This window comes from Nerophis ophidion, unplaced genomic scaffold (assembly GCF_033978795.1).
Source record: "Nerophis ophidion isolate RoL-2023_Sa unplaced genomic scaffold, RoL_Noph_v1.0 HiC_scaffold_130, whole genome shotgun sequence".
In the NCBI taxonomy this organism is placed as follows: Eukaryota; Metazoa; Chordata; class Actinopteri; order Syngnathiformes; family Syngnathidae; genus Nerophis; species Nerophis ophidion.
Genome location: NW_026907052.1, coordinates 130,213 through 157,581, shown reverse-complemented (window position 1 = coordinate 157,581; position 27,369 = coordinate 130,213). Strand labels below are relative to the sequence as shown.

General features: G+C 43.0%; 8 non-coding genes across 8 annotated transcripts; 6 read left to right on the top strand and 2 right to left on the bottom strand.

Moving 5' to 3' along the window:
* The first annotated feature begins 7,211 nt into the window (after nucleotides 1-7,211).
* On the top strand, nucleotides 7,212-7,293 carry trnal-aag (transfer RNA leucine (anticodon AAG)). Its single transcript has one exon. It is a non-coding gene; the product is annotated as a tRNA-Leu (tRNA).
* A 642-nt stretch (nucleotides 7,294-7,935) lies between these two features.
* Nucleotides 7,936-8,007, top strand: trnae-uuc (transfer RNA glutamic acid (anticodon UUC)). Its single transcript has one exon. It is a non-coding gene; the product is annotated as a tRNA-Glu (tRNA).
* A 2,438-nt stretch (nucleotides 8,008-10,445) lies between these two features.
* trnad-guc (transfer RNA aspartic acid (anticodon GUC)) lies at nucleotides 10,446-10,517 on the bottom strand. The gene has a single exon. It is a non-coding gene; the product is annotated as a tRNA-Asp (tRNA).
* A 139-nt stretch (nucleotides 10,518-10,656) lies between these two features.
* On the top strand, nucleotides 10,657-10,738 carry trnal-aag (transfer RNA leucine (anticodon AAG)). Its single transcript has one exon. It is a non-coding gene; the product is annotated as a tRNA-Leu (tRNA).
* Nucleotides 10,739-11,374: 636 nt separating this feature from the next.
* Nucleotides 11,375-11,446, top strand: trnae-uuc (transfer RNA glutamic acid (anticodon UUC)). The gene has a single exon. It is a non-coding gene; the product is annotated as a tRNA-Glu (tRNA).
* A 7,886-nt stretch (nucleotides 11,447-19,332) lies between these two features.
* Nucleotides 19,333-19,414, top strand: trnal-aag (transfer RNA leucine (anticodon AAG)). Its single transcript has one exon. It is a non-coding gene; the product is annotated as a tRNA-Leu (tRNA).
* A 2,122-nt stretch (nucleotides 19,415-21,536) lies between these two features.
* Nucleotides 21,537-21,608, bottom strand: trnad-guc (transfer RNA aspartic acid (anticodon GUC)). The gene has a single exon. It is a non-coding gene; the product is annotated as a tRNA-Asp (tRNA).
* Nucleotides 21,609-21,747: 139 nt separating this feature from the next.
* Nucleotides 21,748-21,829, top strand: trnal-aag (transfer RNA leucine (anticodon AAG)). Its single transcript has one exon. It is a non-coding gene; the product is annotated as a tRNA-Leu (tRNA).
* The last annotated feature ends 5,540 nt before the right edge of the window (nucleotides 21,830-27,369 follow it).

Below are 27,369 nucleotides of genomic sequence, written 5' to 3'. Positions count from 1 at the left end.
CAGTAACTTTTGCAGGCGGGGCTAAGAGGAACAAACATTCGCGCGGATGGGTAGCAGGCTAATGTGCGGACCACAATCACACAAAATGGATAAATTTGCAACTCGCACCTCAAAGGTCTGCAGAGAAACAAAAATATGACGGGTCTAATCAACCAAAAAGTCAACCTAAAAGAAAATATGGCGAAGGGTGTCTTTCTCTTGGATTCACGGCAGCGGTGGTGGGGGCAGAGGAGAGACCCCTGTGTGTTCTGTGTCTAAAACCGCTAGCAGCAGACAGCATGAGACCCAACAAATTAAAGAGACACCTCGAGACCACACATGATGTTCAATAAATTTGAAAATGTTGAGCTTGGCATTAGCGTTTTGTTGGGGCGATGGGGGTAGGTGGGCCTTGAAAACTAACTCCTTAGTCTAAAGTGGGGATGACAGAAAAAAAAAGTTTGAGAAGCCCTGACCTAATTGTACGGATCTCACTTTAAATGGCAAACTGATCATTTAAATGTTTTCACTTTGAATATGAAACGAGGAGTAAAATGTACAATGTACAATATTATCAATTATTTCACAATGACATGTTTTAAGGATATTGTACAGTATGATTAAATCTAAAAATGAATGTGATTTTTTTTCAGGATAATTTTATTTTTAGCCAGTAAACAACTGTTATGTATCTTTTGTATCGGGTTTTCCCCTTTAAATAACAAAATTGTAGAATTTTACAATATTCATTATTATTAAATATTAAATGTGCCAATTAGTTATACGGCATACATCATCCCCCTTTACCCATTTGTTAAAAAGACGAAAGTTGATGCGAACGCCTACGTGCTGTCAGAAAACTTAAAGAAGAAGAATGCCTTTGTGCAATTACTGCTATCCTGGCACAAGTTATAAAACAAACAAAGTTACCAAATTTTTTTCTGAGGAGACAAAAAAAAAGAAAAAGGGAGGGACAATCAAGGATCAACAATGGCACGACTTTCACTAGCTTGTGTGAGGTCAAAGACGTGAGATTTTAGACCAATGCTAGTAAGTGACTTTCAATGCTCAAATCAGAATAATAATGCTAATTTTAGCTACTGGAAATTTGTGTGGTAGCAATAAATACCCACCAGCGCGATACATCGCAGTTCCACACTGACCAACCATGCAACAAACTCAAAAGAACTGTACAAGGAAAAAACAATGCAGTGACTTCAAACTGCAAATATAAGGTTTGAGTAAAATATGTAGGTTGGTGTGAATGTTGTCTGTCTATCTATGTTGACCCTGCAATGAGGTGGCGACTTGTCCAGGGTGTACACCTCCTTCCGCCCGATTGTAGCTGAGATAGGCGCCAGCGCCCCCCACATCCCCAAAAGGGAATAAGCGGTAGAAAATGGATGTAGGTTCCTACTGTGGAAAGTTCAGTAATACAGAATCATTGTGGCATTATCGTGTCAGTTTGACGCTATATGCGCTAGTCCTCATGGTAAATGTGGTTTTCCTTTTGGGAAAACGCCATCGCTTTGGTTCACTGGTGCGGCCAATATAAACCAAAACTGAAAGTTCTTAAGTGGGGCTTTAAGTAGAGTTTATAAATCTTGTATCTGTGCCACATATAGCCTTATTTCAGTGTCAACAGTCTCCAGCTTACTTGCTACACATGTTTTGGCTCTGCCCACCCTTGTGCAGTTATTGGACCGACATTTTTAATACTTTGTCTGTTGGTGTAATTAACCACTAGGCCTTCTTTGCTTTTATTTGTTGTTGTATCTTTATGTTAGCAATTGGGACTTTTTGAATGAAATTGTCTGTGGCTCCATGTTAACGAAGTTGCCTGTACTATTTGACTGATGCATTTTATTGATTGATTTATTATTTTTCTTTCTTTTTCGTTTTGTGTGTCTTGTTTTTTGGGGGGAAAGGAACATTTAATATTGATTGTAAATACGTTTGTACTTTAAGAAGTTGTATTTGCCTTAAAACTCCACAAACATTTTTCGACCCGTATGTACAGTCACTGTGTGCTCGGAGAAGAGGTAGGATTAAATATAAGTTTTACTTCTTAATATTCCTTTTCAGATTTGTTGAAAGGTGCAAATGGAACCATGTGATGTTACTTGACGTAAACATGTCTGTAACAAATACATCAAAACCATAGCCACATGCGTAATGACTAACATTTACATAACATTTTGTAGATGGCATTGCATGTCTTGTCTTGTTCTATTCTGTCTTTTGAACGTACAAGTAAATGTCTTGCTTTTAGTGTGAGGTTTAACTGTTGTGTTTATTTTGTGTCATTGTGAAGTTTTTTGTACCTGAAAATCTGATATCCCGGCCCCATTTTTTCCTTTATATCTGTTCCCCAGGTCAAAATAATTGCCGAGTGTGACCGTGTGTGACCGTGTGTCTTGGCTACCACTCTTTACCGCATCTCTCCATGAACCCCGATACAAACATCCGACCAGGAGCGTTGGGCTGCAGTGCATTGTGGGTAGGCGAGTCTTGTACATGATCATGTTCATTTGCAAAATAAACCAGAGAGCACAACTCAGCTTTGATACAAAATGAAAGTAAAAAGTCATGTTGGAATATTTTAAAAAACTCAGCTCGGATTAATTACTGTTCTCTTGGTAGTGGAGAAGAAGTGGGGGTTAGGGGCAAAGGTGGTCTCTGATCCATCTTTGACACGGCAGAAAAGGGGCTGGGAGAGGTTAGACCGAGGAGGCATGGGTTGTTGTTTTTTTTACTACAGCCGACGAGGCACATATGTTTTTCAAATTAGACTGTGTCGTATTTTTGAGGAATCAAACAAACATTACAAAGAGGTTTTAGGACCAGACAATCCATTGGATTCGATACAATTATCTTATTCAGGAATTACATTTTATTTTGAAAAAGTTATAAGTAATCTGGAAATACGTGTTATTTATTGGAATTGTAGATTGAAAAAAGAAATAATCAAAAGCCATACATCATGAAACAGGCAACAGAAGTACAACAAATCAAAGTTGAAAGAAATATTACATACGCAGAGGCATTTATAGTGAGAAATCAAGAAAGTGTAGAAAAGAAAAGAAGTGTGAATAGTTCAAGAAAAAAAAAAACAAGAGGCAACAAATACAGGAATTTCCACGGACAAACTAGTTGTATTCCTGGCTTACGTAATAAACTGTACAGTACAGGCTAGAAATAAGACTGAGAAGATCAAAATAATTGTCAAAGCAGCAGCAAAGTTGTTGAAAGAACTATCTTGGGGCCGGGTGCAAGCTGTACTACAGAGAGTAGACGTGACGGAGTCATGTTACCACATTCCAACACCCTGTTAATTGTCCGGTGGAATGCCAGAAGTTTGATAGCAACCGAACATGAATTAAAAGGATATATTAAAAATATGAAAACTAATCCACATATAATTTGTATTCAAGAAACATGGCTGAAGCCAAAATTAAACTTTATAATAAAAGGATATATAACGATTCGTAAAGATAGGAATGATGGGTAAAGAGGATGATGTGCCACATTTATTAAAGAAGATGTAGTCACGGGTAAAGAAACAGCAGAACCTTTAGCAAAAACATTTGTTAAAGTGCACAGTAATGATAATTTGAGAAATGTAGAAAAACAAAAGAGAGAAGAAACGATGAGTTTAAATATTGGGGAAATGATGGAAGACAACGATAATAGCTTTACCAACACTATGGATATGACATTTTCTTTGAATGAAATGGTTCGAATTTTGAAATTAGGTTAAAAATACGTCACCGGGGAAAGACCTAGTGGGTTATCAAATGATCAAAAACTTAGGTAGCATCGTCAAAGAAGTGGTCTTGAAATGATATGACAGGTTATATGAAGAAGGAGAATGACCGGCAGAGGGGAAAATTAGCGGTAATAATTCCAATATGCAAGTCAGGGTAAGACCCGGAAGAGGCAGGAAATTATAGGCCGATAGCATTGACCTCAAATTTGGGGAAAGTAATGAAAAAAAAAAGATTAATGAAAGACTAGTATATTATTTAGAGTTAAAATAAATAATCAAAAAACTAACAAAGTGGTAAATAATGTTCAAGACTGGGGAACGGCTTGGGGTTTAAGATTCTCTGTTGGAAAGACAAAAGTCATACATTTTACAAAGAGAAAAGTACAAAACAAGCTCCAAATAAAAACTCTACGGTGAAAATATAGAAGAGGTACAAGTATTTAAATATTTAGGAATATGGTTTGATAAAAATATGAACTAGTCAACCCACATCAGCAAAATAGATTTGATTAGATTAGATCAGATAGTACTTTATTTATTCGTTCAGGAGTGTCCCTTCAGGAAAATTAAAAATAGGGGGAAAAGTAAAAAGGTGTTAAATATAATGAGGGCTTTGAGGGGTAATGATTGGGGGGCTGATAGGTTGACGTTGAAAACAATATATGTATATATATCACTTTAATTCCATCTGTTATTGATTACGGATGCATTATTTACCAATCTGCTTCAAAAACATGACTTGGGAAAATAGACTGGATCCAGTCACAGGCTTTAAGGTTATGTTGTGGAGCTACTACATCAACCCTAGTGGCAGTATTACAAGTAAAAATGAACGAAAAACCTTTGTACAAGAGGAGAGATCAACTTTCAGCAGTTTATCGGGCAACTTTAAAAGGATCCAAGCAAGGATATCCCACTTGTCCAGTGCTACCAAACTGCCAAGAAAAAGAGAAAAAAAATAATAGTTTTGGGTGGATTATAGGAGACATATGTAATAAAGTTAAAATTGACAATATTAAAGTTAGTCCTACAGTACCAATTCCTGCAATACCACCGTGGATGTTTGATAACCCAAAAGAAAACACGCAATAACTAAAGAATAGAAATTTAAATAGTTACCAGATAGAAAAATAGATTGAGATATGATATATATACGGATGCATCAAAAACTATAAAAAGTAAGGTAGAAGCTGCAGCAGTTATCCCACAAGGAAACATAGTATTAAATAAAATAATCAGTGATAAACTATCTGTTTTTACGGGGGAATTGGTAGCAATTTATAAGGCAGTTAACTGGATAGAGGAAAACAAAGCAAGGAAAGTAGTTGTGTGCTCGGACTCCAGCAGTGCATTGATGAGCATAAAAAAAAAACATAGCATCAGAAACAAGACAAGATTTAGTTTATGAAATAGTTCAGGCAATCTACAGAATAAATAAAGCGGGAGGTGTGGTAACATTTCTTTGGGTTCCTTGGAAGATATAGTAGGATGGAATTCACAACACATAGGATATAAAGCATTATACACGTATTTAAAACACATTGGGTTAAATAAAAGAATATAGAGTAGGGATCCATCTTGGTCCACACTCCATTTCAGTAGGTGGCGCTAATGCACACCAGAAGGTTGCTTGCTGGAAACAACCGCCCACCTCCGGAATCAGTCCCCGCCCATTCCCCTTAGGCGCGAAATTCATTTGAGCGGAAGACAGAGGAGTGAGAGGAGTTCTTTAAGACCGCGGAGAATCTTAAAAAGCTTACAGAAAGCAAGAAAAACTTACGGCAGGGGGCATGTCGGACATTCGCCGTTGTTTTCGATCATATTGTCCCGGACCAAGGTTTCGATGTCTGGAGTCTTTGGCGGAATCAAGCCTTCTCCTCTGCCTGGAATGGCCGAGTCTCTTCGACGGCCGTTGACGGACCCGACAGCGTTAAGGGAGACCAGCGAGCCGGAGATGCAAACGGAAAATCTGTAAGTAAATATATGTATATATGTATTGTATACCGCATGTTTTTTTCTTGTAAAATGAGAATCATTTGACTCACCAGACTGCGATTGTGTTAAAACGATCGCGTTAGGATCTTAAGGCAATTCCTCTATGAAACAAAATAATGAATACACATAATATTAAATAATTCGAAGGGTTAAACACACCTTTATAATCATCTTCCAACTTTGTAGGATCGATCAAACAAAGTTCTTCGTCTTTCACTTCGTCGTCATCTGCTGGTAAAAAAAAGAAAAGTATTACAACGTCGTACACGTGCAATGCTTTTAACGTTTAAATGCTTAAATGGAGTTAAACCATTGTCTAATTACGTGGTAAAGCAAAGGTAATGGTGTGTGTGTGTGTGTGTGTGTATGTGTGTGTGCGTGTGTGTATGTGCGTGCGTTTGTGCGTGTCCACATCTTCCCACGTAACATTCCCAGCCATCAATACATCGAAGCAGGGTCAAACATATGGTTAACCTTAACCTAATTAGTTCCTCCCAATCGTTTAAATATGTTTTCGTGGGGTCTGGAAGTTGTTTCAAACGATCGTAAACATTTAAACTGTCAAATGGCTGGTCAGATGCTGATCAGATGACATTCTCAAGCTTCGGTGTGCGACGATCGTAAACATTTAAACTGTCAAATTGCTGGTCAGATGCTGATCAGATGACATTCTCAAGCTTCCTTAAAAACTGACCTCAACCTGAACCCTCCTTTGTTCCCTCTTAACACATCCCTCTCCAGGTCTTGAACCCACCCTCTTCCTGATTAAATCACTCCCTCTTCAGGTCTTAAACCGACCCTCTTCAGGTCTTAAACCCACCCTCTTCCTGGTTAAAACTCCACCCTCTTCCTGGTTAAAACTCCACCCTTTTCCTGGTTAAATCACTCCCTCTTCAGGTCTTAACTCCACCCTCTTCCTGGTTAAAACTCCACCCTCTTCTTGGTTAAACCAATTCCTTTTCAGGTCTTAACTCCATCCTCTTCCTGGTTAAAACTCCACCCTCTTCCTGGTTTAGCCACTCCCACTTCAGGTCTTATCTCCACCCTCTTCCTGGTTAAATCACTCCCTCTCTGGGTCTTAAACCCACCCTCTTCCTGGTTAAGTCACTCCCCCTTCAAGTCTTAAACCCCCCTCTTCCAGGTTAAAACTCCACCCTCTTCCTGGTTAAAACTACACCCTCTTCCTGGTTAAACCACTCCCACCTCAGGTCTTATCTCTACCCTCTTCCAGGGTCAGCCACACCCACTTGACTTTGACCCTTGAACTTGACCTTTGACCTTTGAACTTGACCCCTCATAAATCATTGATTTATGACCCCCCATAAATCATTTTTTGACAGAAGGTGTCCCCTTACATTTTCTAACATCCTTGGCTTTTGCCTGCCACACCGCAACCAAAGTGTTGCCATATCATATTTCTGCTATCTCATAATGCCAACAATTTGATCCTCGGAAAGCTGGGAATAAGGGTAGTGTGGCCGAGCGGTCTAAGGCGCTGGATTAAGGCTCCAGTCTCTCGGGAGGCATGGGTTCAAATCCTGCCACTGCCATATTTTGCAGGTAACGCATTTGTATCTTCCCTGACTGAGGCAATAAGACTCTTGGCCTCATTTGGAAAGCTTTGAAAAATAGGGCCCAAATGTTATCTTTGGAGTTTTCCATGCCAGGGATGCAATGAGAAAAAAACACAACCAGCACAGTTTTAAGGCCCGCCAGCAGCCTCTGGAAAAGCTCAAAGGTGGACGTGGTTGTGTGTTTATCAACATGTCGTTTGAAGATCACCGCCCCTACTTAAGACATTCAGTCCACTTTTATCTGTTTCTATATTCTGATGACACCGCAGTGATAGGACATATCACTGGCCGGCACAGAGCGACTTACAGGAGGGAGTTAGCCTGTCTGGTGACATTGTGTAGAAACAACAACCTTATCCTCAACACGGACTACACTAAGAAGACATGAGGAAAGAAAGTCTGTTCTTTATTGTTACTATTGTACAATTTTTACACATCCAAGTCCAAATTCATGCAGCAGTTTCCATAGTGTAGTGGTTATCACTTCACTGAGACACAGAAGTTACCCCGGTTCAAAAAATACAATTCACATTTCATGGTACATGAATGCAATGGGTGCTTCACACATTTGTCAAGAAACCATGCATGAGACAAGTGTCTGAAAAAAAAAGGATTAGTTCCCTGGTGGTCTAGTGGCTAGGATTCGGCGCTTTCACCGCCGCGGCCCGGGTTCGATTCCCGGTCAGGGAAAGCTAGCCATTCCGTTCTCATAGCAGGCAATTTCTATAAAACTTATGTGACTTCCATGTTTTATGCTCATCATATACAAAGCATTATCGTTGACATTTTCCATAAAGGCAATGTGGACATTGCACCAGTTTGGCCCTAAAAAGGTGCCTGAGATTCCCAGCTTTCCTCTTTCTTGTTCTCTTCGAGTTCCACGGCACGACACCTTTCCAGTTCACCCCACACCCGAGCCGAGTCACTGACGGCATCCAGATCTTGTTGGTTGAATTGCACAGGCAGGAGAGAGCAGACTAACAAATGACATCATCTGCACTCCTCCACACTAACATGCTGTAGAACATCCTCATAGCCTCGTTTGTTCATGGATACCTCGCAACGTTCCGTTTCTCAGATCTTGGGCGATTTAGGCAGGACCAAAACGCCACACTTCTTTGGAGCCGGGCAGAAGAGATTTGTTTAGTTGTGTGAGGCATTTTCCCTGCGGCTTTAGCAGAGGGCCAACCTGTTGCGGTGATGGCTGTCAGTCAGGGCTTTTCGAGGATGGAGAAATTGGCCTTGATTTTAATCTCTTCGTTGCTGGTTCTCGGTCAAACAGACTAAGACGAGGGTCAGTTTCTTGTTTGAACTTTTCCTCTGACGTCAGATAATACGGAGGATCAATGCCTAACAGCAGATAGAGATTGTAGGTTCTAATTGATTTCAAACACCCAGTTAGAGCCTCCTCGCAGGCAGTGTTTAGGCCAGGATTGATTTCGGCAAGATGACTCAACGTGATTGCAACCTGACATGAGGAACTTTTGGCTGTTTTGATTCATAAGGCGAGTTCAGTTGCTCGGATAGTGGCAGAATATGTTCCCCGGCTGGTATTGTACAGTTTTTTAGGATGCTGTTTCCAAATCCAACCTTAGCTTTAACTTTCTCAATATGGTATTTGAAGGTGACCAACATAGACTGTCTGTGGTTGTATTCAAGCTGTTTTCCGTACCATCTGACTTTAGGCTAACCATTGGTGTATGTGTATATGTGTAATTAAACTGTTGTCAGTGTTTGCTCATCGGTGGTTAGATGTGTTGTAGTAAATAAGACCATATAGGGCTTCGCCTAAGGACTTTTTTAATTCTACCAAGGTTGATTTTTCTAATGCTATTTTTTTTTTCCAAGATGGCGCTGCTTTTTTCCAAGATGGCGCTGCTGTAGTGGCTGCTGTAGGCAGGAGCTCTGTGCTCTTGTGTCATCCTTTTGTGTTTCCCTCTTGTTTTCATGTCTTATTATATTTTTTTGCCTTTTGGTCCGGGACCCTTTGGGACTGTGTGACAAGGGGTGGCACTTTCGTGACCTCTGTGGTGCTTTTTTCATGGACTTCTGGATCTGCCTCCCGGGAGCCTTTTGGCTATGGAGACCAGCTGCTGGGTGTCTGCTACACCAGAGTATGTTTGGATGTACTGGAGGAGATGCGGATGAAGAGACAGGAGCTGCGGAGCTAGCACTGAGCACTGGGACGGAGAGGTTTCGCGGTGTCTTGACTGGGTGAGCAGGTGTCGGACACCTCGGTCACCTTGGACGTATCCTCGCTCATCCATTCGGACTGGACACTGGCCGAGAGTGGAGTCGGCTGTCTTGGTTGCTTTGTTGGGTCTGCTTCTGTCTCTGACCATGCTTCCTCCTCCCCAGCAGACGATGGCGTGGAACAACGCAGATGCCACCACAGTGGATATGTTTATTTTACTTTTTATTCATAGCTGTATGTAGATGTGTCTGGTTGTATCTGCTGCTTTAATGTCTTTAATGTCCTCTGTGTTCTTTGATGTTTGATGTTTCCCTCTTACACACATGGAAGAGGGATGTGTACCATGGTTATGAGTTGTTTTTTTATTTTTTTAATTTATTTGTTTTTTTCCCTTGGCCTCAGTCTGCACCTCCTCTCCAGGGCCCAGGCAAAGACCGATTTTTTTAATTTTATTTTAATCTTCTATTTTTTTCTCCCCCCTCCCCCCCTTTGTTTACCTTTATTTCATCTTTTTTGTAAGGGGCGCTGGAAGCCGGCAGACCCGTCAGCGATCCTGTTCTGTCTCCCTGTAATGTTTGTCTAAACTTGAATGGGATTGTGCTGAAAATTTAAATTTTCCTGAAGGAACTCTCCTGGCGGAATAAATAAAGTACTATCTAATCTCTATCTAATGTCGAGGTCATCAGCTGCTGCATCCCTGACCTTTTACTTGACGCATTGACTCTGACAAACGATTTTCCCTTTTTGAAGACTTGCTTTTGCGTCCAAATTTAGAAGGGTGGAACAAACATTAGTAAAATACTGTGTTTGATTTCTATAGGGCTGTTCAGCAACACCGAGTCCACACATCACAACATTCGGAGAAGGATACTTTGGTCACTTCTCAAATTTCAACAAGATGGTAGTTGAAGAAAACTAAAGGTACCTGAACCATCTCCCCGTCAGGGAATCGAACCCTGGTCTTCCGCGTGACAGGCGGAGATACTGTCCACTATACTAACGAGGACTGTATGACATGGTGTTTTCCAGGGGACAAGCAAACATCCTTGGCTTTTGCCTGCCACACCGCAACCAAAGTGTTGCCATGTCATATTTCTGCTATCTCATAATGCCGACAATTTGATCCTCGGGAAGCAGGGAATAAGGGTAGTGTGGCCGAGCGGTCTAAGGCGCTGGATTAAGGCTCCAGTCTCTCGGGTGGCGTGGGTTCAAATCCCACCACTGCCAACTTTTGCTGGTAACGCATTTGTATCTTCACTGACTGAGGCAATAAGACTCTTGGCCTCATTTGGAAAGCTTTCAAAAATAGGGCCCAAACATTAGCTTTGGAGTTTTCCATGCCAGGTATGCAATGAGAAAAAAACACAACCAGCACAGTTTTAAGGCCCGCCAGCAGCCTCTGGAAAAGCTCAAAGGTGGACGTGGTTGTGTGTTTATCAACATGTTGTTTGAAGATCACCGCCCCTACTTAAGACATTCAGTCCACTTTTATCTGTTTCTGTATTCTGATGACACCGCAGTGATAGGATGTATCAGTGGCCGGCACAGAGCGACTTACAGGAGGGAGTTAGCCTGTCTGGTGACATTGTGTAGAAACAACAACCTTATCCTCAACACGGACTACACTAAGAAGACGTGAGGAAAGAAAGTCTGTTACTATTGTACAATTTTTACACATCCAAGTCCAAATTCATGCAGCAGTTTCCATAGTGTAGTGGTTATCACTTCACTGAGACACAGAAGTTACCCCGGTTCAAAAAATACAATTCACATTTCTGACATGGTACATGAATGCAACGGGTGCTTCACACATTTGTCAAGAAACCATGCATGAGACAAGTGTCTGAAAAAAAAAGGATTAGTTCCCTGGTGGTCTAGTGGCTAGGATTCGGCGCTTTCACCGCCGCGGCCCGGGTTCGATTCCCGGTCAGGGAAAGCTATCCATTCCGTTCTCATAGCAGGCAATTTCTATAAAACTTATGTGACTTCCATGTTTTATGCTCATGATATACAAAGCATTATGGTTGACATTTTCCATAAAGGCAATGTGGACATTGCTCCAATTTGGCCAAAAAAAGGTGCCTGAGATTCCCAGCTTTCCTCTTTCTTGTTCTCTTCGAGTTCCACGGCACGACACCTTTCCAGTTCACCCCACACCCGAGCCGAGTCATTGACGGCATCCAGATCTTGTTGGTTGAATTGCACAGGCAGGAGAGAGCAGACAAACAAATGACAGATCATCTGCACTCCTCCACACTAACATGCTGTAGAACATCCTCATAGCCTCGTTTGTTCATGGATACCTTGCAAAGTTCCGTTTCTCAGATCTTGGGCGATTTAGGCAGGACCAAAACGCCACACTCCTTTGGAGCCGGGCAGAAGAGATTTGTTTAGTTGTGGGAGGCATTTTCCCTGCAGCTTTAGCAGAGGGCCAACCTGTTGCGGTGATGGCTGTCAGTCGGGGCTTGTCCAGGATGGAGGAAATTTGCCTGGATTTTAATCTCTTCGTTGCAGGTTCTCGGTCAGAGCGAGACGAGGGTCAGTTTCTTGTTTGAACTTTTCCTCTGACGTCAGATAATACGGAGGATCAATGCCTAACAGCAGATAGAGATTGTAGGTTCTAATTGATTTCAAACACCCAGTAAGAGCCTCTCAGGCAGTGTTTAGGCCAGGATTGATTTCGGCAAGATGACTCAACGTGATTGCAACATGACATGAGGCACTTTTGGCTGTTTTGATTCATAAGGCGAGTTCAGTTGCACGGATAGTGGCAGAATATGTTCCCCGGCTGGTATTATACAGTTTTTTAGGATGCTGTTTCCAAATCCAACCTTAGCTTTAACTTTCTCAATATGATATTTGAAGGTGACCAACATAGACTGTCTGTGGTTGTATTCAAGCTGTTTTCCGTACCATCTGACTTTAGGCTAACCATTGGTGTATTTGTATATGTGTAATTAAACTGTTGTCAGTGTTTGCTCATCGGTGGTTAGATGTGTTGTAGTAAATAAGACCATATAGGGCTTCGCCTAAGGACTTTTCTAATTCTACCAAGGTTGATTTTTCTAATGCTATGTCGAGGTCGTCAGCTGCTGCATCCCTAACCTTTTATTTGACGCATTGACTCTGACAAACGATTTTCCCTTTTTGAAGACTTGCTTTTGCGTCCTAATTTAGAAGGGTGGAAAAAACATTAGTAAAATACTGTGTTTGATTTCTATAGGGCTGTGCAGCAACGCCGAGTCCACACATCACAACATTCGGAGAATGATACTTTGGTCACTTCTCAAATTTCAACAAGATGGTAATTGAAGAAAATTAGAGGTGCCTGAACCATCTCCCCGTCAGGGAATCAAACCCTGGTCTTCCGCGTGACAGGCGGAGATACTGTCCACTATACTAACGAGGACTGCGTAACATTGTGTTTTCCAGGGGACAAGCAAACATCCTTGGCTTTTGCCTGCCACACCGCAACCAAAGTGTTGCCATGTCATATTTCTGCTATCTCATAATGCCGCCAATTTGATCCACGGAAAGCTGGGAATAAGGGTAGTGTGGCCGAGCTGTCTAAGGCGCTGGATTAAGGCTCCAGTCTCTCTGGAGGCGTGGGTTGACACCTTCTGTCAAAAAAAGATTTATGGGGGGGTCATAAATCAATGATTTATGAGGGGTCATAAATCAACGATTTATGAGGGGTCAAGTTCAAAGGTCGAGGTCAAAGGTCAAGTTCAAGGGTCAAAGGTCAAGATCAATTGGGTGTGGCTTACCCCGGAAGAGGGTGGAATTTTAACGTGGGAGAGGGCAGAGTTAAGACCTGAAGTGGTAGTGGTTTAACCATGAAGAGGGTGGAGTTTTAACCAGGAAGAGGGTGTAGTTAAGACCTGAATAGGGAGTTATTTAACCAGGAAAATGGTGGAGTTTTAACCAGGAAGAGGTGGGTTTTAGACCCGAAGAGGGGGCGATTTAACCACGAAAAGGGTGGAGTTTTAGCCAGGAAGAGGGTGGAGTTTTAACCAGGAAGAGGGTGGGTTTAAGACCTGAAGAGGGTGGGTTTAAGACCTGAAGAGGGAGTGATTTAACCAGGAAGAGGGTGGGTTTAAGACCTGGAGAGGGATTGGTTAAGAGGGAACAAAGGAGGGTTCAGGTTGAGGTCAGGTTTTAAGGAAGCTTGAGAATGTCATCTGATCAGCATCTGACCAGCCATTTGACAGTTTAAATGTTTACGATCGTTTGAAACAACTTCCAGACCTCACGAAAACATATTTAAACGATTGGGAGGAACTAATTAGGTTAAGGTTAACCATATGTTTGACCCTGCTTCGATGTATTGATGGCTGGGAATGTTACGTGGGAAGATGTGGACACGCACACACGCACGCACACACGCACACACACACACACACACACACGCACACACACACACACACCATTACCTCTGCTTTACCAAGTTATTAGACAATGGTTTAACTCCTTTTAAGCATTTAAACGTTAAAAGCATTGCACGTGTACGACGTTGTAATACTTTTTTTATAAACCAGCCGATGACGTTGAAGTGAAAGACGAAGAAATTTGTTCAAACGATCTTACAAAGTCCGCGCGAATGTTTGTTCCTCTTAGCCCCGCCTGCAAAAGTTAATGTTGCTATGTCTGTCCAGCTTTCGCTCCTACCGAGAAATTTAAAGCCTACAGGAAAAATAAGTAATTTACATTTATTTACACGGCGGATTTCACAGACAGAATCACAAAGTGATTAACAGTGTGTATAGAAAATGAAAGCATGGCAAAAAAAAAAAAAAAAAAAATTAAAGTGAAATTTCCTGCCGTTCCTCGCGCCCCACCTGTCATGTCTCTATTCCCCACACTTTGAGAAATGCTGAATTAGGTCAACATTTTTCGACCCGTATGTACAGTCACCATGTGCTCGGAGAAGAGGTAGGATTAAATATAAGTTTTACTTCTTAATATTCCTTTTCACATTTGTTGAAAGGTGCAAATGGAACCATGTGATGTTACTTGACGTAAACATGTCTGTAACAAATACATCAAAACCATAGCCACATGCGTAATGACTAACATTTACATAACATTTTGTAGATAGCATTGCATGTCTTGTCTTGTTCTATTCTGTCTTTTGAACGTACAAGTAAATGTCTTGTATTTAGTGTGAGGTGTAACTGTTGTGTTTATTTTGTGTCATTGTGAAGTTTTTTGCACCTGAAAATCAGATATCCCGGCCCCATTTTTTCCTCTAAATCTGTTCCCCAGGTCAAAATAATTGCCGAGTGTGACCGTGTGTGACCGTGTGTCTTGGCTACCACTCTTTACCGCATCTCTCCATGAACCCCGATACAAACATCCGACCAGGAGCGTTGGGCTGCAGTGCATTGTGGGTAAGCGAGTCTTGTACATGATCATGTTCATTTGCAAAATAAACCAGCGAGCACAACTCAGCTTTGATACAAAATGAAAGTAAAAAGTAATGTTGGAATATTTTAAAAAACTCAGCTCGGATTAATTACTGTTCTCTTGGTAGTGGAGAAGAAGTGGGGGTTAGGGGCAAAGGTGGTCTCTGATCCGTCTTTGATACGGCAGAAAAGGGGCTGGGAGAGGTTAGACCGAGGAGGCATGGGTTTGTTTTTTTTACTACAGCCGACGAGGCACATATGTTTTTCAAATTAGACTGTGTCGTATTTTTGAGGAATCAAACAAACATTACAAAGAGGTTTTAGGACCAGACAATCCATTGGATTCGATACAATTATCTTATTCAGGAATTACATTTTATTTTGAAAAAGTTATCAGTAATCTGGAAATACGTGTTATTTATTGGAATTGTAGATTGAAAAAAGAAATAATCAAAAGCCATACATCAAGAAACAGGCAACAGAAGTACAACAAATCAAAGTTGAAATAAATATTACATACGCAGAGGCATTTAAAGTGAGAAACCAAGAAAGTGTAGAAAAGAACAGAAGTATGAATAGTTCAAGAAATAAAAAAAAACAAGAGGCAACAAATACAGGAATTTCCACGGACAAACTAGTTGTATTCCTGGCTTACGTAATAAACTGTACAGAACAGGCTAGAAATAAGACTGAGAAGATCAAAATAATTGTCAAAGCAGCAGCAAAGTTGTTGAAAGAACTATTTTGGGACCGGGTGCAAGCTGTACTACAGAGACTAGACGTGACGGAGTCATGTTACCACATTCCAACAACCTTTTAATTGTCCGATGGAATGCCGGAAGTTTGATAGCAAACGAACATGAATTAAAAGGATATATTAAAAATATGAAAACTAAACCACATATCATTTGTATTCAAGAAACATGGCTGAAGCCAAAATTAAACTTTATAATAAAAGGATATATAACGATTCGTAAAGATAGGAATAGGTAAAGCAAGGAAAGTAGTTGTGTGCTCGGACTCCAGCAGTGCATTGATGAGCATAAAAAAAAAACATAGCATCAGAAACAAGACAAGATTTAGTTTATGAAATAGTTCAGGCAATCTACAGAATAAATAAAGCAGGAGGTGTGGTAACATTTCTTTGGGTTCCTTGGAAGATATAGTAGGATGGAATTCACAACACATAGGATATAAAGCATTATACACGTATTTAAAAAACATTGGGTTAAATAAAAGAATATAGAGTAGGGATCCATCTTGGTCCACACTCCATTTCAGTAGGTAGCGCTAATGCACACCAGAAGGTTGCTTGCTGGAAGCAACCGCCCACCTCCGGAATCAGTCCCCGCCCATTACCCTTAGCCCGCGAAATTCATTTGAGCGGAAGACAGAGGAGTGACAGGAGTTCTTTAAAACCGCGGAGAATCTTAAAAAGCTTACAGAAAGCAAGAAAAACTTACGGCGGGGGCATGTCGGACATTCGCCGTTGTTTTCGATGATATTGTCCCGTACCAAGGTTTCGATGTCTGGAGTCTTTGGCGGAATCAAGCCTTCTCCTCTGCCTGGAATGGCCGACTCTCTTCGACGGCCGTTGACGGACCCGCCAGCGTTAAGGGAGACCAGCGAGCCGGAGATGTAAACGGAAAATCTGTAAGTAAATATATGTATATATGTATTGTATACCGCATGTTTTTTTCTTGTAAAATGAGAATCATTTGACTCACCAGACTGCGATTGTGTTAAAACGATCGCGTTAGGATCTTAAGGCAATTCCTCTATGAAACAAAATAATGAATACACATAATATTAAATAATTCGAAGGTTTAAACACACCTCGATAATCATCTTCCAACTTTGTAAGATCGATCAAACAAAATTCTTCGTCTTTCACTTCGTCGTCATCGGCTGGTAAAAAAAAGAAAAGTATTACAACGTCGTACACGTGCAATGCTTTCAACGTTTAAATGCTTAAAAGGAGTTAAACAATTGTCTAATAACGTGGTAAAGCAGAGGTAATGGTGTGTGTGTGTGTGTGTGTGTGTGTGTGTTTATGCGTGCGTGTGTGTGTGTGCGTGTGTGCGTGCGTGTGTGCATGTCCACATCTTCCCACGGAACATTCCCAGCAACTTACATCGAAGCAGGGTCAAACATATGGTTAACCTTAATCTAATTAGTTCCTCCCAATCGTTTAAATATGTTTTCGTGAGGTCTGGAAGTTGTTTCAAACGATCGTAAACATTTAAACTGTCAAATGGCTGGTCAGATGCTGATCAGATGACATTCTCAAGCTTCGGTGTGCGACGATCGTAAACATTTAAACTGTCAAATGGCTGGTCAGATGCTGATCAGATGACATTCTCAAGCTTCCTTAAAAACTGACCTCAACCCTCCTTTGTTCCCTCTTAACCAATCCCTCTCCAGGTCTTAAACCCACCCTTTTCCTGGTTAAATCACTCCCTCCTCGGGTCTTAACCCGACCTCCTCAGGTCGTAAACCCACCCTCTTCCTGGTTAAAACTCCACCCTCTTTCTGGTTAAAACTCCACCCTTTTCCTGGTTAAATCACTCCCTCTTCAGGTCTCAACGCCACCCTCTTCCTGGTTAAAACTCCACCCTCTTCCTGGTTAAACCAATTCCTTTTCAGGTCTTATCTACATCCTCTTCCTGGTTAAAACTCCACCCTCTTCCTGGTTTAACCACTCCCACTTCAGGTCTTATCTCCGCCCTCTTCCTGGTTAAATCACTCCCTCTTCAGGTCTTAAACCCACCCTCTTCCTGGTTAAATCACTCCCAGGGAAAGCTATCCATTCTGTTCTCATAGCAGGCAATTTCTATAAAACTTATGTGACTTCCATGTTTTATGCTCATGATATACAAAGCATTATCGTTGACATTTTCCATAAGGGCAATGTGGACATTGCTCCAATTTGGCCAAAAAAAGGTTCCTGAGATTCCCAGCTTTCCTCTTTGTTGTTCTCTTCGAGTTCCACGGCACGACACCTTTCCAGTTCACCCCACACCCGAGCCGAGTCACTGACGGCATACAGATCTTGTTGGTTGAATTGCACAGGCAGGAGAGAGCAGACTAACAAATGACACATCATCTGCACTCCTCCACACTAACATGCTGTAGAACATCCTCATAGCCTCATTTGTTCACAGATACCTTGCAACGTTCCGTTTCTCAGATCTTGGACGATTTAGGCAGGACCGAAATGCCACACTTCTTTGGAGCCGGGCAGAAGAGATTTGTTTAGTTGTGTGAGGCATTTTCCCTGCGGCTTTAGCAGAGGGCCAACCTGTTGCGGTGATGGCTGTCAGTCAGGGCTTGTCCAGGATGGAGGAAATTTGCCTTGATTTTAATCTCTTCGTTGAGGGTTCTCGGTCAAACAGAGCGAGACGAGGGTCAGTTTCTTGTTTGAACTTTCCTCTGACGTCAGATAATACGGAGGATCAATGCCTAACAGCAGATAGAGATTGTAGGTTCTAATTGATTTCAAACACCCAGTTAGAGCCTCGCAGGCAGTGTTTAGGCCAGGATTGATTTCGGCAAGATGACTCAACGTGATTGCAACATGACATGAGGCACTTTTGGCTGTTTTGATTCATAAGGCGAGTTCAGTTGCTCGGATAGTGGCAGAATATGTTCCCCGGCTGGTATTGTACAGTTTTTTAGGATGCTGTTTCCAAATCCAACCTTAGCTTTAACTTTATCAATATGATATTTGAAGGTGACCAACATAGACTGTCTGTGGTTGTATTCAAGCTGTTTTCCGTACCATCTGACTTTAGGCTAACCATTGGTGTATGTGTATATGTGTAATTAAACTGTTGTCAGTGTTTGCTCATCGGTGGTTAGATGTGTTGTAGTAAATAAGACCATATAGGGCTTCGCCTAAGGACTTTTCTAATTCTACCAAGGTTGATTTTTCTAATGCTATGTCGAGGTCGTCAGCTGCTGCATCCCTAACCTTTTATTTGACGTATTGACTCTGACAAACGATTTTCCCTTTTTGAAGACTTGCTTTTGCGTCCTAATTTAGAAGGGTGGAACAAACATTAGTAAAATACTGTGTTTGATTTCTATAGGGCTGTGCAGCAACGCCGAGTCCACACATCACAACATTCGGAGAATGATACTTTGGTCACTTCTCAAATTTCAACAAGATTGTAATTGAAGAAAATTAGAGGTACCTGAACCATCTCACCGTCAGGGAATCAAACCCTGGTCTTCCGCGTGACAGGCAGAGATACTGTCCACTATACTAACGAGGACTGCGTGACATAGTGTTTTCCAGGGGACAAGCAAACATCCTTGGCTTTTGCCTGCCACACCGCAACCAAAGTGTTGCCATGTCATATGTCTGCTATCTCATAATGCCGACAATTTGATCCTCGGAAAGCTGGGAGTAAGGGTAGTGTGGCCGAGCGGTCTAAGGCGCTGGATTAAGGCTCCAGTCTCTCGGGAGGCGTGGGTTCAAATCCCACCACTGCCACCTTTTGCTGGTAACGCATTTGTATCTTCCCTGACTGAGGCAATAAGACTCTTGGCCTCATTTGGAAAGCTTTCAAAAATAGGGCCCAAACGTTAGTTTTGGAGTTTTCAATGCCAGGTATGCAATTAGAAAAAAACACAACCAACACAGTTTTAAGGCCCGCCAGCAGCCTCTGGAAAAGCTAAAAGGTGGACGTGGTTGTGTGTTTATCAACATGTCGTTTGAAGATCACCGCCCCTACTTAAGACATTCAGTCCACTTTTATCTGTTTCTATTTTCTGATGACACCGCAGTGATAGGATGTATCAGTGGCCGGCACAGAGCGACTTACAGGAGGGAGTTAGCCTGTCTGGTGACATTGTGTAGAAACAACGACCTTATCCTCAACACGGACTATACTAAGAAGACATGAGGAAAGAAAGTCTGTTCGTTATTGTTACTATTGTACAATTTTATACACATCCAAGTCCAAATTCATGCAGCAGTTTCCATAGTGTAGTGGTTATCACTTCACTGAGACACAGAAGTTACCCCGGTTCAAAAAATACAATTCAAATTTCTGACATGGTACATGAATGCAATGGGTGCTTCACACATTTGTCAAGAAACCTTGCAGGAGACAAGTGTCTGCACAAATGATCAGTTCCCTGGTGGTCTAGTGGCTAGGATTCGGCGCTTTCACCGCCGCGGCCCGTTTTCGATTCCCGGTCAGGGAAAGCTATTCATTCCGTTCTCATAGCAGGCAGTTTCTATAAAACTTATGTGACTTCCATGTTTTATTCTCATGATATACAAAGCATTATTGTTGACATTTTCCATAAAGGCAATGTGGACATTGCTCCAATTTGGCCAAAAAAAGGTGCCTGAGATTCCCAGCTTTCCTCTTTCTTGTTCTCTTCGAGTTCCACGGCACGACACCTTTCCAGTTCACCCCACACCCGAGCCGAGTCACTGACAGCATCCAGATCTTGTTGGTTGAATTGCACAGGCAGGAGAGAGCAGACTAACAAATGACACATCATCTGCACTCCTCCACACTAACATGCTGTAGAACATCCTCATAGCCTCATTTGTTCATGGATACCTTGCAACGTTCCGTTTCTCAGATCTTGGGCGATTTTGGCAGGACCGAAACGCCACACTTCTTTGGAGCCGGGCAGAAGAGATTTGTTTAGTTGTGTGAGGCATTTTCCCTGCGGCTTTAGCAGAGGGCCAACCTGTTGCGGTGATGGCTGTCAGTCAGGGCTTGTCCAGGATGGAGGAAATTTGCCTTGATTTTAATCTCTTCGTTGCAGGTTCTCGGTCAAACAGAGCGAGACGAGGGTCAGTTTCTTGTTTGAACTTTTCCTCTGACGTCAGATAATACGGAGGATCAATGCCTAACAGCAGATAGAGATTGTAGGTTCTAATTGATTTCAAACACCCAGTTAGAGCCTCGCAGGCAGTGTTTAGGCCAGGATTGATTTCGGCAAGATGACTCAACGTAATTGCAACCTGACATGAGGCACTTTTGGCTGTTTTGATTCATAGGGCGAGTTCAGTTGCTCGGATAGTGGCAGAATATGTTCCCCGGCTGGTATTGTAGAGTTTTTTAGGATGCTGTTTCCAAATCCAACCTTAGCTTTAACTTTCTCAATATGATATTTGAAGGTGACCAACATAGACTGTCTGTGGTTGTATTCAAGCTGTTTTCTGTACCATCTGACTTTAGGCTAACCATTGGTGTATGTGTATACGTGTAATTAAACTGTTGTCAGTGTTTGCTCATCGGTGGTTAGATGTGTTGTAGCAAATAAGACCATATAGGGCTTCGCCTAAGGACTTTTCTAATTCTACCAAGGTTGATTTTTCTAATGCTATGTCGAGGTCGTCAGCTGCTGCATCCCTAACCTTTTATTTGACGCATTGACTCTGACAAACGATTTTCCCTTTTTGAAGACTTGCTTTTGCGTCCTAATTTAGAAGGGTGGAACAAACATTAGTAAAATACTGTGTTTGATTTCTATAGGGCTGTGCAGCAACGCCGAGTCCACACATCACAACATTCGAAGAATGATACTTTGGTCACTTCTCAAATTTCAACAAGATGGTAATTGAGGAAAATTAGAGGTACCTGAACCATCTCCCCGTCAGGGAATCGAACCCTGGTCTTCCGCGTGACAGGCGGAGATACTGTCCACTATACTAACGAGGACTGTATAACATGGTGTTTTCCAGGGGACAAGCAAACATCCTTGGCTTTTGCCTGCCACACCGCAACCAAAGTGTTGCCATGTCATATTTCTGCTATCTCATAATGCCGACAATTTGATCCTCGGGAAGCTGGGAATAAGGGTAGTGTGGTCGAGCGGTCTAAGGCGCTGGATTAAGGCTCCAGTCTCTCGGGAGGCGTGGGTTCAAATCCCACCACTGCCATCTTTTGCTGATAACGCATTTGTATCTTCCCTAACTGAGGCAATAAGATCTACTTGGTCCCTCGACGAATCTGGTTGGTGGTTTGGCACACCACGTGTAGGAGAGGAGCGCTATTTCACCTCCTCCCACAGGGATTTTGGGTAGACTACCTCACCCTGATGCCACCAGGGGATTATTCTGCCCCTTGTTGATTGGTGGTCTTCTCCCGTTGTTGTTGTTCACGTAACTCGGTACGTGTCCCTCTCAACGTGCGTGCAGGGGCGTCCGCCGCTGCACACTGGCTCCAGTGGAACCACGTGTCTCCCTTGCCGTTCAGCCGAACAGCATGCGAGGTGCGTTCAGTCACTCGATATGGACCCGTCCACCTGGGTTCGGTCCACTTTCGCTTGAGCACCTTCAGCAGGACCCACTCTGTGCTTGGTGGGGTCGCTGTGTCTTCCTTGTTTCTTTCCCCCACCTGCTTGGCATACTCTGCAACAATGGCTTGTAAAGCATGGAAATACTGTGTGTGGGTTAATGACTGATCATCACCTTTGATTCCAATAAGCTTGGACTGGGGCCCTGGAAACCTCCTGCCTGTGGTCAGCTCAAAGGGAGTAAAGGCCGTGCTTTGGTTTATTGAGCTTTTAACAGACATGAGGGCAAGGGGTAGCGCATCTAGCCAATTAATTTTAGTCAGTGCACAGATTTTTGCCAATATAGATTTGAGTGTTTGGTTCATTCTTTCAACCTTTCCTTGGGATTGTGGGTGGTAGACCGAACCAAACTTGTGTTTCAACCCCAGCATTTCTTCAACCTTTTGCAGATCATGGTTTTTGAAATGTGTACCATTATCTGATCGGATTTTCTCAGGAAAACCATGTCTGGGGATATACTGGTTTAACAAAAACTTCACCACTGTCTTACTGTCTTCCCTTTTTGTAGGGAGTACCTCTGGCCAACCTGAATACGCATCCACACATACCAACATATACCTGTACCCTTTTACTGAATTCACCATATCTGTGTAATCTATGATGATTTCTTTCCCTGTTTTCGTCTCGAGAGGGAAACGTCCAGGATGCGGTCTGACTGTTGGTCGTGCATTATACATGGTGCATTCAGGGCAAGTATGTACATGATATTTACACATATCTTTCAAAAATGGGTGCCACCAATTTTCGAGGTTTCTCTGCATCTGTGCAGCCCCGACATGTCCCACTCCGTGCGCCTCAGTTAGTGCTATGTTTTTTATTCCAGGTGGTAGCACAATCCGTCAAAACATCCTTTAATACCTGATTAAATAGGCCAGGGGATAGAGCAAATCCCTGAGGAAGACAAGAATAGGTCAGTTGGACACCTCGGTAGGTGAAGGCAAAAATGTTTCTACATTCTTCGGCTAGTGGTAGGCAGAAAAATGCATTAGCGAGGTCGATACAGGTGAACCATTGGTGGCTAGGATCAAGATTAGTCAACGCAACGTAAGGGTTGGGAACTGGGATGGTTTGCGTGCATAACGCAGAGTTAATGGCCCTAAGATCATGAACCATGCGATATTTACCAGTGCCCTTCTTTTCAATGGGCCATATGGGAGTGTTCCATTCTGAGGATGTTTCTACCAACACCCCCTTTTCAAATAGACCTTCAATGGTATCTGCAATGCCGATTTCGGCGTCTTTTTTACTTGGGTATTGGGGAACCCACACTGGGTTGTTATTTTTCAGCTTGAAAGTAACTGGGGGGCAGTCGACTAGGCCAACATCCGTGGGCCCAGCGGACCATAGTGAGTCAGGCAGTGAATCTAACAACAATGCTGCTTCGGGGTGATCTGTTTTCTCTCGGCCATGGTGGCGGGAGATTTGAGCGTGTTCAAGGAGAGCGTGGTCAGTGCAAGAAACCTGTATTTTGTAGATTTGAGTTGCGGGTGAATACCACAACGAAGAGCCAACCCTCTGCCAATCAGTTTGCAGTTGTGCTGTTTTAACTATAGAACCCAGCTCTTTGGCTTGGTGCTCTGGATGTAAGGCTAAAGACACATGGGGGGAAGCCTCGTCACTCATCATATACCACTGTAGTTGTTCTGGGGTGAGAGAAACTTCTGCCGCTACACCTATGGGAGCCACATAAATGTTATTAGTGGAAAGAGCCCAATTAGTTCCCTCTATTTCCCTGCTAAACTGTTCCTCATACCACTGTGTATCCTCTCTATCATAAAACAATGTCATATGAGGAGGGTCAGGAGGGGCCACATAGGGGTGTATTTGGGAGATCCAGGGTTTCCAAGTCAGGTAAGCCGACAGGATTCCACCTTTATCACTAGTTTCACTGTGTAGGAGACCCCAGTAGATGTCAGCCGATCTGTCTGCAACTGGCTGAATCATGTATTGGCTTGAATGTGAAGACTCAATACTGGCGCAGGGTAGAGATGTTCCATCAGGGAATGAGACTGTTAGTCCGTCAGGCGAGCAGAGAATAGTAGCCCACAATCGAGTCAGGAGGTCTCTCCCCAACAGGTTGGAAGGTACCTCAGGGGAGTAGATGAAAGGATGCAACACAGTCTGATTGCCAAGCCGTGTTGTGAGAGGCTTGGTGTAAGGCAGCATAGTAGGAACCCCAGAGAAACCCATGACTGTTATGACGTCTGATGTAAGCAGCTTCTTTTCCACAGTCTTGATAGTGGAGACGGTAGCACCGGTATCCACTAAGAAAGGCAGCAAGTCCTGATTTACTGTCACTGACAGCACCGGTTCTGCCGTAAGGTGCTGTCCAGGGCTTCTCTGTGGGGCGTGTCACTCAGTGTCTTGCCACAAGGGGAACTGTGGTGCGGGTCCTCTCCCTTGAGACTGAGGAGGGCGTGTTCCTCCCCGGTTCTGAACTCCTCTCTGTGGAAACCCTCTTTGTGACTGAGCAGGGTTATATGGGCACTCCCTCACCCAATGGGAGGAGCCCCCACACAGGAAACAGCCTTGGTTTCCTCCTTGAGGCTTTCCCCTGGAAAACCCTCTCCTTCCTCCACCCCGTGGGCCTCCCCTTCCCCTATTTTGTCCTCCCCTTCTTCTGAAATGTGGCGTCCCAGACTCCTGAACGTTATCGCCGTCCCACTGCTGTACAGTTTGAGACATAACCTTGACCTGATCTTTCTTGCCCTTCTTTTTGTCGTTTAAGTCATCTCTAGCTTTGGCTAGTTGTAATTTCAGTAATTGTGCCTGCAAATCTGCTTTGTCTTTCTCATCTTGTTGTTTTTTTGGCTTGAGCCGTGGTAAGGTGATGAACGAGATGCTTCTCCCATGTACAAAGTTGACATCGTAACATGTCAGGGTTACTTTTCATGGCTGTTTGCACTGACTCAGGCACTCCACTCAGAACTGCTTGTCGGAACCACTCGGCCTGTGACCCAGTGTTACTGGGGTATGGGCCGGTTTGATTGGTCCAGGCCTCTTTGGCTTCACATAAAAACTGCCTGGGGTTTTGTTTGGGGTCCCATCTAATTTTAGGCATAACGGCTGAATTAGGCAGTGGGAAATGACTACGCATTGCAGCACCAAGAGCAGTGCAGAGTTGGGTGAATCTGACCTCATCGGACAGTGTTAGAGTTTTTGCGTCCGTCTCTACATCTCTAAGATTAGTCTGGGTCATGCACCGAGCAGCAACAGCGCGGAAATCTCCTAATGCCAGAGTGTGCCTCTTTCAATGTAAAATGTGGGATACATGCCGTGGGTTGGAGGCGCATAGGGTGGAGGACATGTGGGGACATGAGGTGCAGTTACCGATTTGGAGTGAAGCTCCTTTTGGTGCAGATGTTTGGTGCTTTGTCAGCAGATCAACAGTTCAGCCCACTCCCGTCGCTCCTTCTCCCAGTCGCGCTCCTTTTTCCTCCAACTGGACTTCTGCAACAAACCTGCAATCTTTCCCTGCTCTTCCGCTTCATCTCTCTTTATAGCTGCTGTGTTCATCTTATCAAGTATCAATTGTCCTAAGGGCCCTATATGTTCCAATGTTTTCCCCATGTCCTGAATAAGTTGTTCTAATTTTTGTTTTGCTTTTGTTACTTTCTTCTCTTTATCTGTTGGCTTTGATGTGGCAGCTAGGGCATTAGCTGTGGATCCAATTTGGGTCAATAGGGTGACATATGGGCTGACCGGGCCCCATCCATCATCATCTATTTCTCTATCAAACTCTCCTTCCATTTTTAACTAGACTCTGAGCTCCACAGTTTTATTGCGACAACAATCTTCCCGGAGATAGCTGCGTTAGCCCACTGCGGTTCTCTGAGAGACAAGCTTCTAGGCCGGCCCTAAAGGTCGGTCCGGTCTCCCACTGGGTGTCCTATCACAAGAACCTTAGCGTTTACTCCAAAGATAAGATGTCTCGCTTATCAACTGGGTGGTTTAGCCCTCGCTGCGTGTCTGTTGGTCAGATATGGACGGTTTTCACCGCCCACCCTGCCCTAAACTGTAGCGAATGAACGACGTTCGTTTACACCGTTGGGTATCCCGTCAGTTCATCAGCCGCAGACCCAGCACACAACGAGTATTCACACAACGATTTACTCAGAGTCTTATTCTCCCCACTTCCCTTCTTACCTCAACAACACTTAAAATACACACACAAAGTTAGTGTCATATACACATTTGATACCAACACAGTATTTTCTTCAGCTTAAAGTTGTGTTATCGAAAGACTACTCAGTCTCTATTTTAAACTGCAGTTTCCTTCGACTGTATTTTTCTTCTCCCCTCATTTTTCCCACGTAAAACAACCTATTTTGTTGTTTTGAGGAGTTTTATACAGCGATATTTCAATCTCTCCAAGGTTTATAAACCTATTTTCCCAAACGTTTTTGGAGTTTTCATATCGTAACAACAACTAGAATTTAGGGACCTCAACCCCCGGGACTCTAACCCAGCCGCGGTACTAACCGCTCCTGGACCCCGTCGGATCTCAGGTGGAGTTACGCCACTCTCGAGGTTACTGTGTATTCCTCCTGTATCGAAGTTATTTACACTTCTACTGACTCTTTTAGTTTATATGTTTTCCTACAAGTACATAGGACAGGACACTATTTTAGTAGTTTCCAATATGCAGAATTTGTTTTAACAGGTTTCTGCTTACCTTATTGGTAAGTGTCTTTGTCCTTTGTCCATGAAGAAAATTTTTAGGTCCGAATGGTCCTCTCGATGTTCTCCTCACAACTCCCTGTATCCCGGACGAGCCCCCAAATTTGTTGAGACGCATTTTTAGTGCCGTCTCACCTGGGCCGGGAGCAGGAAAACAATTCGAGGAGGCAGGAGTTGAGTCAAGTAGAAGTATTTTATTAAACGCAGTCTACAGAGAGCGGAGATCGTATAGTACACTTGAACAGTAGTACCAGGAAAACCCAAAGCGATCTGTCTGAGAGTTTGTTGTACAGCAGCTTATATACACTGTGCCAGTAGTTATCTGATTGGTGAGTCTACTGACTGACGTCGGTTGCTATGTGTCTCGTGTCTAGGAACTACGCTTAGTTTCCTGTTAAGTTGGTTGTTGCTCAAGCATCTGTTTCCTGTATGTGCAGTGTTTGC